Below are 17,376 nucleotides of genomic sequence, written 5' to 3'. Positions count from 1 at the left end.
AATGAAAACGTGTCCGTCATTGTTCATCCGGGTATCGCAACCCCATGTGACCTTTCGACTTTGGTTTATTGGCACGTTCCTTTCATTGCTTAACTAGTTAATAAGGTGTTTATTACTTGATGTATTTGAATATTAATACAACAGAGGTAAAACCAAATAAAACACATATTGCAATTCATCTACTCTTCCACACTCCCCTTGGGCTAATGAATAGGAGGTATATAAGTCCACCATTCCGTTTTGTTTTGGACGGTGGTTGGCCATAATTCTATCAGCACATGGAAAGCATTGTACAGACATGTTTAAACGAAACTAATTTTGATGGGTTTAAGCAAATATATGTAACCGGAGATGATTTAATGTTTTACACTTGTAACCCCGTACCGGCTCTACTGTTCAGGATGGTTTATAAACTGAACGTTTGCAACCCGCTCCAATACAATCGGGGTAGCATATACATTTATATGGCCAATCATGTAAAGGTCACTCAGTACTGACCACTGGACACGGAAAGGCTTTGTAACATTTTCTATTGGTACTAAAAAGTCGATATTGACAATTTTGTTTTTTTCACCTGAATGGTTTGCTCAGTGTATGGGCGTCATATATTGAACTATTTTAACTTAATTAACTTGTATTGTAGAATAAATGCATGTATACCTTAAATGTATCTAATTATCCATTTGTACATCTTGAATACTTATATACATGTATGAGGTAAAATGATAGAATTGTGAAATTACTTTTGCCGTTCTTTAAACTTTGTTTGTTTCTTTATAAATATTTATTACATTTCAAGGCTGATACCACATACATATCTATTTGAATTATGAGTTATTAATATTTTCTTTATTACACGTAAATGCACATGTCGATCTTCTATCATCACAAATTTAAATGTCAAAAAATCAATCAGACGTATATCAAAACAAATCGTTGATGTAAACACATGTACACTGATCAGATCCAGAATTTAAAAGGTAGACATGAAAACGTGAGTATGTTCACAAAACAAGATGGCGATAAATAAAACTGTTTATTACACAAATCTACTTTTATAAGCATCGACATTTTTGTTTTGATCGTGATTTTCGTTAAATTCACAGCAACGGACGAAACTCATTGTGTAATTGGCTGCTAAATTCCGATACGTGGCGATAAATGAATCTATTTTGAACTATTTTAATAAGTTAGGAATCCTTATATTTCCGGTGGTTGCAAGTGACTCCATGGCGACCGGATCGACCAGGAGTTGGTTCCCAGGCAAAGCCACGACTGTTTTTCCGCCAACATTGGCATGATTTAAGCAATATCCGCCAGTCAACCCTAATTACTGTTTGTTTGTCACGACGGTAAGCCTAGGTTAAATAATGAATGTTATTACGACGATGTTTTGTTATCCATTACAATCAGTGTCAAACAAACGAAATATGTAGGTCCGAGTTTATTTTTTACTGGAATAACATATCTCGGTCAAACTCGTAACAAGGCTCATAAATACAGAAATAATTAATTGAAATTAACCCTGCGTGCATGTATAGGACTATCAACGATAATTATAAACGACACTTTTATTCATTGCAAACAAAAATTGTGAAATCAAATGATTATATATCACTTTTTCTTGAAGTGACATTTTTTTCTGACGTCATAGACACAACATCATTGTAAATATCCATCGTGATGTGTGCCCTCGTTCGATAACTAAATAAATGAATGTTCTTCTAATTACACCCTGTAGTTAATGTACACATACAATAACCGACTAGTTATCGGAGTAATTTCAACAATAAATTGTCCTTACTGAGATAGTCGTATTCATTTAAAAAAAAAAAATATTGACGGAAAATCAGCTTCAACCCAGAATTTACATTTTAGTCTAAACAATAGTATATTGGATATAAACAAAATATTTCCGACAACTGACCGAGCGGAGCTACGTGTCTTTATTGTACTATAAATAGATTTTGAATCAGATTTGATTTAAACATATTTATTGCCCCAAATTTGAGCAGAGGATTAGGCACAAGTTATATCAACTTATCAACGCCTTTTCCTTTAATTCAGTGCATATTGATATTTACATGATAGCATTTAACACGGCATGCACACTATATTTACAATTATTATATTTTTACTTAAAACTTGTTGCTGGATTTGATGAAAAAGTTTCACGTGTCTGAATACTTCTGCATTGGTGTCTACCGACATATTTTCATTCCCAAATAAAAATAAACCTAAATTTACTGGATATATATTCAACGAGTTTATGTTTTGAAATAGCGTGCTGTATTAAAAAAGTTTACATTTTAAGAAAAAATGACCAAAATCCTCACAGGAATGTCCACAAGCGCATGATGGATTATCAACAATCTTAACACGGAACAAATAGTGTTTAAGGAGCTGCACTGATGCCTGAGTTTCGTATGTAATATATTGAAATTGCGTTCGCCGAAATTATAATGAGATGGTGGAGACGAATTTGCACCACTAGATATAGCAGATTAAAATCAGATACATGCTCATCTTGTTTATAAGATGTATTCAAACTTTGGTTATATTAAAGTAAATAATAGCAAAATGACACGTGATTAAGAACAGACATAATTTAGAAACCAGAATATTTAATTTCATTTTTACAAGTTTAACAAGACACGATAGAGAATGATTGAAAATTGGAGAGACTGAAACATTTGGCCAGCTGCCATTAAAATTAAATTTCATATGCTAATTAAATTACACTGCGTATAGATTAATGGTAAAATATTATCAATAAATACCTGCGTTATTTTCATTTCACAAGTAAATACAAAACATATTGTTTGGGAACTTTGAGCGGCACCTAAGTTGTTAGATGTTAAACAATACGTTAAGACTCATTTTGTATATTAAGACCTTGGTGACTATTGATTAAATGTGAACACAACAACTGATGACGTAGGATAAATCAATTGCTTTATAGGGTGCGATACACCTTAAATAAATAGCCATTGTAAGTTTCTGTCCAAGTCCCTGAGTGTGTTGGCTCTAATGCTAATAATGTGGGGAACTACAAGGCCCCCCCTGCCTTTGTGCGATACCTCACTGTAATAAGTCCCGTAGTGATAAGGCTATACAGAGAATAGTGTTTGTCACTCTGACACGTAATCGTATATCGATCAGGCATTTGCGATTCAATATGTGTCTGAATTGTAAAAACCTGTTAAATTCTATTAAAAAACACCTGCAGTCAAACAGTATAAACAGATCGAAAACACATGCTGTAAAACCTGTCCAAATCGACAAACGATCAATTATCTATATCGAGTAAAATAAATCTACCGAATATCAAATTGATCAGTTTTTGTGGTTTATAGAAGTGATTTTGATGAATAATAACTCAATTAGAATTAACATGGAAAAATTCAATGATATAGATGGATAAATCTTGTTTTTTTTTCAAGTTTCTGAATAATTCAATTTTAACAAAAACTGGCAGAACAAAAATAAAATTTGATACGGTAAGACCTGGTTTGTTAAATAAAGTACAACATCGGATTGAACAGGTTTCTTGGTTACTTGGGTTTCACTGTATCATATATATTTTTGAAAAGTATTGAAATGTCATTATATTGTAGCATTCCACATTAATTCATAGCAGAGACAATTGAGCATGATTATCCATGAACATGAACATAGCTTCACCACATTTTCTGTCACTTTATCAGATATAGTCTGTTACCTCACCACGAAGATTCTCCCACTTGATATCAGATACCCTCACAAACTTCAGTAAAAAGTACATAAGTCATGCTCGAGCTTGCTGATGAACATGATCATGTTCTATTGCAGACTGAATAAAAAAATCCATCCAATACTCATTAATTTTGCTCTACTTCCGCTAAATTCCACTTATTACATATCCATTCGGAAGGTTTCTCCTTGTCCATTCGTTGCAAGTATTCTGTGACTTTTTCCCTGCTAGCAATGTATTTCTCTTTTTCATCCTTAAGCGCCTGTTCCATACTGAATGGAGAAGAAGCAATGCTTTGTTTCCTAATCCGGGCGAGACGCTGCAGCTCTTTCCGCAACTGGTAGGCCGCTTGTGATTTATCAAAAAATAATTTGTTTGGAGTTCGCATTTTAATATCAACAGTACTTTTCTTCGCGTCATTACTTGACGTCAGAGTATTTGAACTTGAAAACGCTGTCCGTATTGGCCGGAGTTTTGACAAATCACGTGAAGTAGTCGAAAAAGAATTCGCACGTGAAACCTTGTCGTTTTGCGTCACATCTGGTAAAACACTTTTACTCCGTTCTGTACAATACATGGGAAGGTCTGGTATATTATGCGGTTGGATCGCTGATAAACATCTCAATTGTATGTTTTTATCAACGGGTTTATGTTCTACATTTAGATGAGAATCTTCATATGGAATATATTCTCGATAAACAGAAAACTTGACAGTTGGTTTCCTATTCTTTGTTATAACACCCTTTCGGGGTGCTTTATCCCAAAACCCAGCCTCTTTCTCGGAACTTCCGAACGATGTGAGGGAGCCACTATCATCCTGCGTGTCTTGATCCTGGGATGTTATATTCCTGGAGGATTGACTCATGATTTCCGAACCTAGATATGAACTACTGTCTGAAACATGTTTATCCTGCATGATTCTTGCACTCCTTTGCCGGAATTTGTGTGCTTCGTACCTAATCGTTCTCTGTGATGACCGTTTTTGATTTTCTATATCATCCAAAAGCATGTAATAGCGAGTCTGTACCACTTTGTTGCGCCGGAAAGCATCTTTTTCATTATCGCTCCAAAACACGATCGGTCGTGGTAGTTTCCGTTCTCCGTCTGTTAACCTGAATTTGTTGGTGGGCTGTTTTGGTTTGTTTGAGCTTCGTACGAAAATCCCCTCTGACCCGCGACCAGGCACACTCAGTGTTGACATATCGAGAGCGGATTGGACGGATTCACTTATCCTCTTGTTTACTCTAGTTCACAGATGCTGTCAAAACTTTCCTCTTTAAAACTCTCATGATTTAAACCGCCACCGTCCGGATCAAAAGCCCGACACGAACTCTCCGGTTCCACGTGTTGTTGTTTAGAATGCATACAAACTCGCCACTCCAATCGATGGCTTACAAGGGGCGGGAGTTTGTTTTTGAGTGTGTATCACAACCTTCTATAGGGTTGATACAAAAAACCTCGTCACACGTATGTGTACTTCACTGTATCCTGTCAAAGCAGGAAACCTCTTCAAATTCTCCGTGTCGACAAAGGGCTTTATGAAGCAATGAAGGTTTTTGTATGAAATTTTAAATTCAACATACCATTCAAAAGATCTTGTCACTTTCATGAACTTCAATATTCTTCTGTTTGTTCGGAGAACGAATACAGAATGTAAAGCAATAATAAAGCGTTAGGTTTTTCAGTATATAGGTTCACCGTGTTCTTTGTGTCGACACACCGTCACTCTCACAGTGCTCCGTGTGTAAATATATATCTTGTCACTCAAACATTCCTTTTCAACGCATTCAAGTTTTTATCTTTTGAATCTCCTCTACTTTTAGCTTTTGTTTTCTTTCGTTAAATATTAGTTTTTTTCTTGTAGGCTGTGTATCTTATTATTTGTCAAATGTCATTATCACTATATATGCTCTGTATTATTTCTTTGAGGTGGTTATACGTCGATAATCTTGTTTAAATTTTCTTCCGGTAAGGTTTTACTGTACGCACGTATATGAAGGTATATGGTTACACTCATGGCCCTTGGAATTCCAAACGTATCAAGGACGTATATCCAACCAACTGTCTCCTTTCCATATGTTGTCAGATGTAATTAGTTACCGGTAGACGCACAGACACTCATTATAGGTATCTGTTTTATCTCCTTCCCTGTACAGATAAGCTTATGACTTGTCAGGTTTGACAGGACAAATCCCCATACTTAGCCCTAATCAAAGTGTTACGAACATTTTGTGTGTATCCATGACTTACATATAATTACCTAAAGGATCGATCCGTGTTCCCCTCACCTGGGTACCAGGTAACAGACAGCTCCGGGAGGCCGAGACATGTACACAGTCCCCTAATAAATCAGACAAATTGCGCATCAAGTGCAGCTATCTACGGTACATGTTTAGAGACAAACATGCTTTCGTTTCTGCAATTATAAAAGGTAGTGTTCGTTTTCGCCGTCAAATAAAATCCACGTTCATTAAATCCATTTTTCAAGTTATCGCCATTAAGTAATGCACTTTCCACAATCTGTCAATTATATTTAATATACATTTTTAAGGTCTGATGATAAATAAATAAATGTTTTAGTTAATTATGCAATACTACGTTCACTATTAAATAGTATGAACTGTGTTGATGAAATGCAAAGTCCGCGCTATCATTGGCATAGAGACTCCCGAAGTCTGACTAAGTGTTACAAACTCAAATATCGTTTGCCGTGTAGCGAACTCTTTCCGATGAACGTTATATATCCGACACTAGAATTTGTCACACCAAGTTACAGGAATAAAATCGATCTCCGTTAATTATACTGCTCGCGTCAAAATCGGCCACGTTTGTAACTCGTTCTCTGGTGTTGTATTGCTCAAAGAATTAAGAAAGAAATTCAACCCAGTCAATATTCGAAGCATTGTTACTCTAACATCAAATATCGGTTGTGGAAAAATCTGTTTCCGTGCAATTCGCTCACAACAATATCCCATGTCCTCGGCAGGGTATGCTGCTCGTTATATATTGCATTCGTTTTCCAAACCATCGATTTGTATAGAAATAAGTTTTTTCATTGTTTTAGTGTCCTGAAATAGGCCACAGACGGAACGGAAGTAGCTCAGAATGAAATATACATAATAAAAATGTTTTTGTTCCTATTATTGACCGATCTTTAGGAAATTACACATTTCAAATGTCTGTTTTGATCAAGTGAAAAATAAACTAACGACCATGAAGAGATTCTGTGTGTGTGTTGTAAACCTTGTTTAAAGAGAATGAGAGACTGTTGACATTGAACAAACATTGGATATTAACTCTTGTCTGATACCTGAACGCGTTGAAAGTCCTAAAAGATCGATGATGTGCACATTGAAACAGTTAAAAACAAATATCTGCACGATAACGGCACCAGTAAGCATATATCGTTAAAACTCTACGTCACCGCACCACCATAAATTTAAAACAATTTGTCAAATTGTATGATCGTTTTGTCCCTTCAACGTGTTTATGGTGACACAATAGGGAAATTACATTGGCTGTAGACGTATGGGTATTTGATAGGTCCCTTGTTAGGAAAGCGACAATCCCGGCTGTTTCTCTGTATTTAGCGTTCACCTGGTTTAAATAAATGTGTACGCTAAAAGTGTCGGTTCAGGACTCAATATAGGCAGACGTAATATTGTTTTAGAACAAAATAAAAGCCAAGCAAACATATCAAGACATCCATCAGGCCACAGGGACATGGGAATCGATGACTGGATGAGTGGTTGGACATACATGTATGATGTGTGGTTGGACACTCATGTATGATGTGTGGTTTGACATACATGTATGAAGTGTGGTCGGACGTACAAATATGATGTGTGGTTGGACATACATGTATGATGTGTGGTTGGATAAACATGTATGATGAGTGGTTGTACAGAATTTCATTATTCGGGTGCCATAATCATGGCGAAATAAGCTAAATATGGATTGGTGCTACTCATGGTTAAGTTTGTAAAAATGTCATATAATAAAACAGTTATTTCCGGCCTCGGGAAATATCACCTTCTCGGGTTAATAAATCCTCGTATTCACCTGAAAATAGGTCAAAAATTGTATATAATTCGAGGTTCTTGTGTACCGCTTTATCACAACCTAGCTCGTAGATCGTCTCAAAGCGGTTCATAAATTATTATCCGTGGCTATAGGGCTTTTGTAACCAGCCAATATCTTTCTCAACTCCCTGGGGACCATACAGCCGGAGCTGTCATTTCGGCGCTAACAGCTAGCATTCAACAATTCTAGCACTGCCCTACCACGTACTCATTTACAGCTGAGTAGCATGGAACAAGCGGAGTAAAGTATCTTGCTCAAAGATTCAACACATTGCCGTGATGTGTGGTTGGACGGTTTAGATGTAGAAAGTCCTCAAGTTAAATATGAATCGCCAGGGGCTCGCAAACATGAAAAATCCAAAATTTGCATCATAAATCTTATATGAAGGGAAACATATGCCAGATCCTCTATATATGCTAACGAGGCTTAAAGTGTAAAGAATATGAGAAGTGATATCAAAATTAAATCAAACACAGCCAGCTAATCCTTTACACATGACTATGACATTTGATTGGTCCTGGATTTTAATTGCATGACATCATGACATCAAAAAAGTTCAAATTTTCTCGAATTCTTTGTTAATGTCATTTCATACAAGCTTTGCTATCGTAGACGTGCCGTAGCTTGTGAGTTCGTCGGACTAATTGAGCACAAGACCGCTTTGGCTTATTGATATCGATTCTTTTCATAAAGTTAACCTGATGTTTGGCGATATTGTATTTTCTATATCGAAACATTTGGATACTTCCTTTCTATTGTGTGCCATGTGTTCTAGCTGTACTGGTAAAATTACGTAATTATATTTTCATATTGTTTCCTCTAAGGTCAAGAATAGATATAGATCTTTTTCCGGTAAGTCTAGTCGGTGGTTTTTTTTATCACTTCCTCTTTAAATCATTCCTCCGGTTTTCGCACTTGGTGAGTTTTAACACCGCTTTGACGGAGTATTGATGTTTATTTTTCTTTTTGTTTTTATCCCTGTGACTCTTTTTTGTGTCTTTATTTCACATGACGGAACTTGGCTAAACGAGGCGGGAGGTCGAAATCTAGGTGTTTAGTTTCTTCAAGAAAAAGTCCACACCGTCAAATATGCAGTAACCGAGAGAAGCTATTGCGATAATTAACTGTTCCTCTACCATAATACCCATGGTTTTCGTCTACTTTGATCTGTTCCAAACAGCCTAATCCGAATTTTACGCGGAATAGGCTGTGCTGGGGAAGACGCTTAACCTCTTAGTGTTTGACACTTTGCCTAATGTACTTATGAGGATTTTGTTTATTAATTGGTTAATTGTTACACCTTGCTCTAGTCTACTCAGCTGTAAATAAGTACGTGGTTGGGCAGTGCTTGAATTGTTTGAATGCTAGCTGTGAAACGCCGAAACGGCAGCACCAGCTGTATGCTCCCCCGGGAGTTGAGAGATATATTGGCTGGATGCAAAGGCCCTATAACCACGTATAATAATTTGTGAACCACTTTGAGACGACCTTCGACTAGGTTGTGATAAAGCGGTATATAAGAACCTCGAATTATTATTATTATATTATTATGAATAATACTGGAGCAGCATGCAGTGAGTAAGAAGGAAAGCATCACGGAATTATAGTAACAATGTAAAGAAGATATTGGAATTTGTACAGCAGATCGTTACTGTTTGTGAAAGTGTCCATAAGCAAACGACAGATCTATACGGAGTAAAAGAACCACACATAACTCTCCACCTAAGATTCTGTGGAAGGATACGTGCGTCCATTATTGATAAAAGGAGATACACTACTGTCAAGCTTACGTCTGTCTACTCTTTGAGGCAGAAGGGCAATATTGGTGAGAGACGACACAATGAGGAAATCTACATTGTTAAAAGTAGTTATATTACCTGTAGTTCCTGTTATTCATAAAGATCCACGTGTTTATCTGATTAAGATTAAATAACCTGCGAACATGTCTGCCCACAAAGTATAACCTGTTAATGTTATTCCAATTCAGTTACTCTGGATTTTTTCAAAAATAAATGGACGAACACACACATATCAAATATCAAAGGATTTAAAGTATTCATATTGTGTCCTTATTGAATACACTAAAAAATACGCATATTTGTCATACATGTAACAGGTTTAGTCAATGTACAACAAAGAAATACTGGTTTATGAAGAAAGAGGGATAGTTAGAAGGACAAAGTACAAACACACTCGATATTTGACAGTTTGTTCATTGCTTCGCTATAGAGTAGTTTTCTTAGATTAGTATCTCTCTCGACGCCAAATTCTCTACTCTCAAACTAACATCAACACTCTAAGAAAGGTATCGCCACTTCTCAGGTGATAACGTAATGGTGTCAAATAGACATGTAGTTATACTCTACCTGTCTCATTAGTTGTCCATTCACCTTATTCTGTATCACGTAGTGTTCTTTCCCTTAACGATCTACAGTATGATGTGGATATTAATCTTAAGCGCCTTCCCCTCTCTGTTTCCAGAGCGAGCGCACGTGACATTGTCTAGTAGCAATTGAGTGGAGGATATGTGAATCTTGAAATGTGTGCTGCTACTATAAACTGTTACATGGATTGATTGTGTAAAAGGGAAAGAGATATAAATTATAGGTGTTATTGGTAGCAGACATGTGTTTGTGAAGTAGTAGGTTGTGAATGTCTAGTTCAGGAGTCGGTCAGTTGTAGATGACTGTCTTAAACTGGGCTTTCGTGTTTTGCTCAGCCATGTTAATTTCTCAGAATATGAAAGGGCATAAGGGAGATAATTCAGGGAAAAAACATTAAAACAGATTATTCTTGAAGTTCAAGTATGGTCGTCTGATATGGCGCTGATTTCTGAAAATTGTAAATGAGAGTAACGAGTATGTGCGCATATCAGAGTTCAGGCTCTTCCAAGACAACCTTGTTGTGGGTGTTTACTCCATGAAAGTTTTTGTTAATTTACTGGCAGCTTACGTAAACCCAAGTATTGCATATATCGATTTTGTTATTACAACACTGATTGGTTCGTCAATTTTAGGAAATCAATCGGCGGTTTTACGAGCCAGTTAGCTATGATATAACAAATTAGGATACAATGGCCGCCTTAATTCTGATTTCGATCGTGCTTTTGGTCTGCATTGGCTGGTATGTTCAACAAATAATATACACTGTAATAATAATAATTCGAGGTTCTTATATACCGCTTTATCACAACCTAGTTCGTAGGTCGTCTCTAAGCTGTTCACAAATTAGTATCCGTGGTTATAGGCCCATTTGACATATGAGGCTATAGAGCATGTGATTACGTAGATAAAGCGAAACAAATATACTTTTGACATTCGACTTAAATTCTTGTTGACTATACCGTAAGGTAAGGGGAATAACTTCTAAATATTTACATTTTCTAATATTTACATTTTGAAATTATGATTTTGCAATAAAGTTGAAAAATATACAGGTAGATGAACAAATATTAAGTTAATGAACGTGTTGAACCTTTGACCTTATTCTCGTGTAGCTCAATTTGTAGGAAGTGTTTCCTCATGTTGCCGCCAGTGTATGGTATAGGGGTGTTTTTAAGAAGAAAGGATCGCGCACTTCTCAAGGGGATGGGAATCAAGATATCCTCCTCTGAGCATGTTTACGTTATAGGGGAGACAACTCTAGCAGTCTTCAACAAATATGTTTGAAAAATGAATAACTTGAAAGAAATTCCATAGCTGTTTCTTCTGTACTGAAACACTTTTCATTTTCTAATCTGGAGAAAAATAAATTGCCATGGCCAAGTGTTATATCATTTATATTTTCATAGAGTTGTTAGTGATGAAATGGCGTGATTTTAAATATCCCGCGAACACGATGATGCACATAATTGTTTTCGGAAGGTAAAATAACCTCACAATATACATGTGTATATAATATACTAGCGTAGCAAACATTTATAATCTTTAATACCATGACCAGTAATTATTTAAGAAATTATAAAGAAACAATTGAACTTCGTAGAGTATAGTAATACATACAAAGTATATATGTGTACTCGGACATATATTTTTCAGTAAAATCTGTGTACCATTTAAAGAATTACGCTAAAATCTTAACATATGCATTGTGCAGTATTTACCAAAATGGGTCAAACATCAAATTTTGTGAAAATCACATCGCAACCACATTACTACAGGTTTTTAACAAGAACAGATTTTAATCGTAGCTCAAATTCCTTTTATCTAAAAGCTAAAATCAATAAGTTTCTATATCCTTGGACATATCTAGGGCATGTCAGCTAGAATGACCCACCATCATCGATTGGTATTTAGCCATATGTATATGAGCATTTTTTTAAAACTATGATCAGCACCGCAATCAATAAACATTGACATTTCGGAAAATCATTGAAAGTGAGATAAAAATGAAAATGATTTCATATGGTATCTCAATATAAAGTTTTTTAATTACAGGTATGAATTAAATTTTCACCATTTAATGCTTCCATCGGTCATTTTGGAATCAGTACAGTGTGAACATGTCTTCTACCAGTTTCTGTAACTTTTACACCAAACAAATTCTTCGACCTGTTTTCCTGTATATACATCAATGTAAACTGTGGACTTGTCACGTGATTTTGTAGTTGTCAAATTTCGGTATAAGTTAATGATAAATGATGTGTGCGTATGTAAGCCGCTGTCACCTAAACAAACACCACAGGATTAATATTGATATTAACATACTATGACCGATATACATATCAGATAGGCCGTGAAATGCAAATGAAAATTACACATTTTACACATTTTTGAGCCAGTAATTATTTTTTTCTAATAATGTACTCAGACTATTTAATGATTTCCACGATAACGTCTTAAGAGGCAGTTTTATTGATAGGTTTGCAGTAAGAACAGTCAAAACTTAAAATGTTAAATTTACGCTACTGTACATAACAATGATAATTCCAAGACAGAAAAGCGTTATAATATATATGTACATCAAAACTATCGATTTCATTAGTAGTTATTAAAAGCCAGCTGCGTGGGAGTGAAAGAACTGAGGAGTTAATGTTCACAAAGTTACAATTAAACATTTACTTGTATATCAAATAACGTACCTATCAAAACAGTGTTGTCATAAAGTCATGATTATAGGATTAAATACCTATAACTGTGCACTGTGAGTGACACGGTAAATGTATGAAGCGAAATCGATAGTTCCACTATAAATTGGCCACAGTATGGGTGTCGTTTCCTCAAATCAATGTCGCCGTTATATATAACGGAAATGAAAGGTAAGTTGTTAATTAACTTCAGGTAAAATGCTTATCTCGCACTAATTACAATCGTTAATGGAATTCAGTGAATCAACACCACTACATCTTCATGTTTCTGGTTTCACTGATGAATAAATCGCATATTATATTGTGACGTCTGGAAAAATTAGCAGGTTTTTGGTATGATGATGTACGATATCGAATTACAATTGCGTAATTTAAAAAAAAAATCTGTGATAACACTACAATACCACCTGTCAATAAATTAAAGGCCTCCTACCACGGGCCAACCTATATACTACATATATGGTCTTTATAGACAGGTGTCATTGCTGATATAAAAAACACGTTTGGATTATCGAGACAGTATGTAGGTGGGAGGGATATTAAAATATAGTCTCTAAGCCAGGTTTACAGATGTTAAATAAAAGTTAAATCTCAACTCAAGTCTCTTTTACCCAATTATCAGTTATTGTCCTAAGTGTGTTATTGACGCTTGGCGACCTTTGACCGTTTTCCTTGTCTGTTTAAACGCAAGTGGCACGCAAACGTAACGTAGCTTTGAGTCCCATGTGTGTGTTTTTGTGTGTTTCTTTTTTTTTTTTAAGAAATTCACACATGAATCCCATAACTTTGTCATTGTTCCATTTTTTCTTTCTCTATCTTTCAATCTATACAATTTTTCAAACAAAGAGACACGTTCACATGTCCTGTTGTCACTCTGTTATATAAATCCCTACTTAGCTCGTCACTTAACTCCAAATGGTTTAATCCTGTCTGGTATTCATATAAAATAACCTTTGATAATTAGATATCAAATTCTCCTATTTGTGTATTGTATCGGTACATGTACATATCCCTACCTTACACAGTAGGCTAAGTATTACAGTAGCGGTGTCTGTCCTCTATACATGTAAGATAAGTACCCCCTACTTTGACAAATCCCAGGGATTAAGACCAAAGTGAATACCAATCCCTTGTATTTAACGATAGCCTGATTATAATCAGTAACGCCACAATCCTGGTTATTTTTCGGTGTACCACGACAGCTAGGGGCGGATATTTAACTTCTGTGTACGTTATCTTAACACTGTTAAAATCGTTTGACTATCTCCAGTCCGGGAGATTGTGAAACTAATTTTTCCTACTGCTATATTTGTATTTTTTTTAAACTTGATTACGAATCGTTGGGCAGTGAGTGGAGTCCAATGTATATTGCATTTGACTTGATGGTTGTGGCAAACTTTAAATTTTCAAATAATCTGTACCTTCAAATTTGCATACAATATATTTGTCCATTTAATTCCAAAAACCCAACATAGGATCGTACATGAAACATTTTCCTCCAGTACGAAATTATGGAAAGTATTAATCAAGAATGTTTGATAGTCTGGAAGGTTGTGCACTGCGAGAGCTGAGCATAGCAGAAAGACAAGTCGATATTGACCGCATTTCAAAGGATTGAACAAAACGTTCAGAACTTTTCCGAACAAGACTAAACCTAATACTACTTATGTAGTCTTTAGGTCGATAGTGGCACTATGAGGCTAAAGCAAGAGTTCCTGGTATGAGATATTTAACTAGGATACCAGGTTAGGCCTGGGTTTTACAACTCTATAATACAAGATATTGTGCTCCAAAAAATAAATATGCGTGGCAATCAATGGGAAACATGTTAAATGCTTTAGATTCAAAGATGGAAGTAAGTCTTTCAGTAGCGTGAAGTGTGAAGTGAACATATCTCTACATATAATAAAATTAATATTACAGGGTGGTTAATGGACCCTTGTTTCTGGATACAACAGCTATACAAGTACGCTTGAACCAATACCAACAAAATGCTCAAAACAAAAGGTGTTGAATGAGTTAAGGCACATACTGCTTCCGTATTAATTCATCCTAACTTTATTAGCTTGTTCTCTCCCCAAGACTCCCTTCCCAAGTCTCCAGTTATATCACTTATAAGCGACAAATCGTTGTGTTTTTATCTTCACACTGTTTTCCACTTCAGAGAAAATTTAACTGTTAAACTTTCGGCTGTTGAGATTTCTCAATGCTTGTGATACTCACGCGGAGTATTTTACGCTAAGATTCCATTGTTGTCGCAGCAATTATATATATTCGTGGACTTTTCATGATCGCGCGACCGCATTGCCTCATTAAGAACAGAAAATAACCAATTATTTGGTATATGTCGTAGTCTGTTATGTAAATGAATTCCCATATTTTACATTTTACATATGACACTTTGCGTAAAGACGAATCAATCACCGTAAGCATTAAACCCGCAAATAAATAATAACAGAAAATGAATTAATCATTGGCATGTTATATTATATTATTCAATTTCCATGCATTTCATATATGACACGTTATGCACCGACAGTAAGCATTAAACCCGCCAAAAATAATCAAAGAAAATTAATCAATCATCTGCCATCTTGTGTAGTCAATTTCCATGTAATACATATACATATGACACTCTGAATACACACGAATCAATCATCGTAAGTATAAAACCAACACAAAAAAATAACAATAAAGGAATCAATCATTTTGGATATTGTATATTCAGTTTCCATGTATTAAAAAAATATTTAAAAAATGACCAATTGCGTAGTCGATTTCCATGTCTCATACTATTATATTATACATATCATATACTTTATTACATGTATCATTATATTTTACACATTATATATATTATTATATTATATATTATATATTACATATACATTGTAGCACATTGCGTACAGACAAATCAATCATTGTAGACGTTAACCCATACCAAAACATTTAAGAGTATTCATCTAGATTGAAATACATATGACTTGCAACATGCATTAGACTGAGCATAAAACGTGAGCTACATGAAAATGAGCGGTCATACAATGAACGACTCTGTAAAGAAAAAGACTGAGAAACAAAATGCGAGTCCGGTTGACAGAATGAGTTAGCTCCGCGCTAAAACGTACATGTGGTCGTCATGGTGACGTTTCATCAATCACATGCCGAACGGTACCAGGTTACTTTCCTCATGGATCTCGAGCACTTTTGATTGAGGTAAGCCACTCTCTCCGTTAAGCCCCTATTTGGCCTCGCTAATATGTCCCCATGGATACCACTCCCTCCGTTTATACAACATAACGACGCTTAATATCCCCCATTGGGCCCCGCCAATATGTCCCTAGGGAAGCCACTCTTCCGTTTATACAACATAACGACGCCTTATAGCCCCCTATTGGGCCCTGCCTGTATGTCCCCAGGGAAGCCACTCCCTCCGATAATTCAACATAGCGACGCCTTAAAGCCCCTTTTTGGCCCCGCATATATGTCCCAAGGGAAGCCACTCCCTCCGTTCCTCTATTGGAACCCGCCTATATGTCCCCAGGGAAGCCACTCCCTCCGTTCCTCTATTGGAACCCGCCTATATGTCCCCAGGGAAGCCTCCCCCCGTTAATTTAACATAGCGACGCTCTAAAGCCCCTATATGTCCCCCGGGAAGCCACTCTCTCCGTTTATACAACATGACGACGCCTTAAAGCCGTATTGGGCCCCGCTTAAATGTCCCGAAGGGAAGCCCCTCCCTCCGTTAGTTCAACATAGCGCCGCCTTAAAGCCCCTATTAGGCCCCGCCTATATCTCCCCAGGGAAGCCACTCCCTCCGTTAATTCAACATAGCGACGCCTTAAAGTCCCTATTGGGGCCCGCCAACATGTCCCAAGAGAAACCACTCCCTCCGTTAATTCAACATAGCGACGCCTTAAAGCCCCTATTAGGCCCCGCCTATATCTCCCCAGGGAAGCCACTCCCTCCGTTAGTTCAACATAGCGACGCCTTAAAGCCCCTATTGGTCCCCGCCTATATGTCCCCAGGGAACCACTCCCTCCGTTAATTAAACATAGCGACGCCTTAAAGCCCCTATTGGGCCCCGCCAATATGTCCCCATGGAAACCACTCCCTCCATTTATACAACATAAAGACGCCTAATAGCCCCTATTAGACCTCGCCAATATGTCCCCAAGGAAGCCACTCCTTCCGTTTATACAACACGAAGACGCTTAATAGCCTCCTTTTGGGCCCCACTAATATGTCCCAAGGGAAACCACTCCCTTCGTTAATTCAACATAGCGACGCCTTAAAGCCCCTATTGGCCCCCGCCTATATGTCCCCAGGGAAGCCACTCCATCCGTTAGTTCAACATAGCGACGCCTTAAAGCCCCTATTGGGCCCCGAATATATGTCCCCAGGGAAGCCACTCCCTCCGTTCCTCTATTTGACCCCGCCTATATGTCCCCAGGGAAGCCACTCCCTCCGTTCC

This window comes from Mizuhopecten yessoensis, unplaced genomic scaffold (assembly GCF_002113885.1).
Source record: "Mizuhopecten yessoensis strain PY_sf001 unplaced genomic scaffold, ASM211388v2 scaffold2995, whole genome shotgun sequence".
Classification (NCBI taxonomy): Eukaryota; Metazoa; Mollusca; class Bivalvia; order Pectinida; family Pectinidae; genus Mizuhopecten; species Mizuhopecten yessoensis.
Note: the sequence above shows the minus strand (reverse complement) of the source record.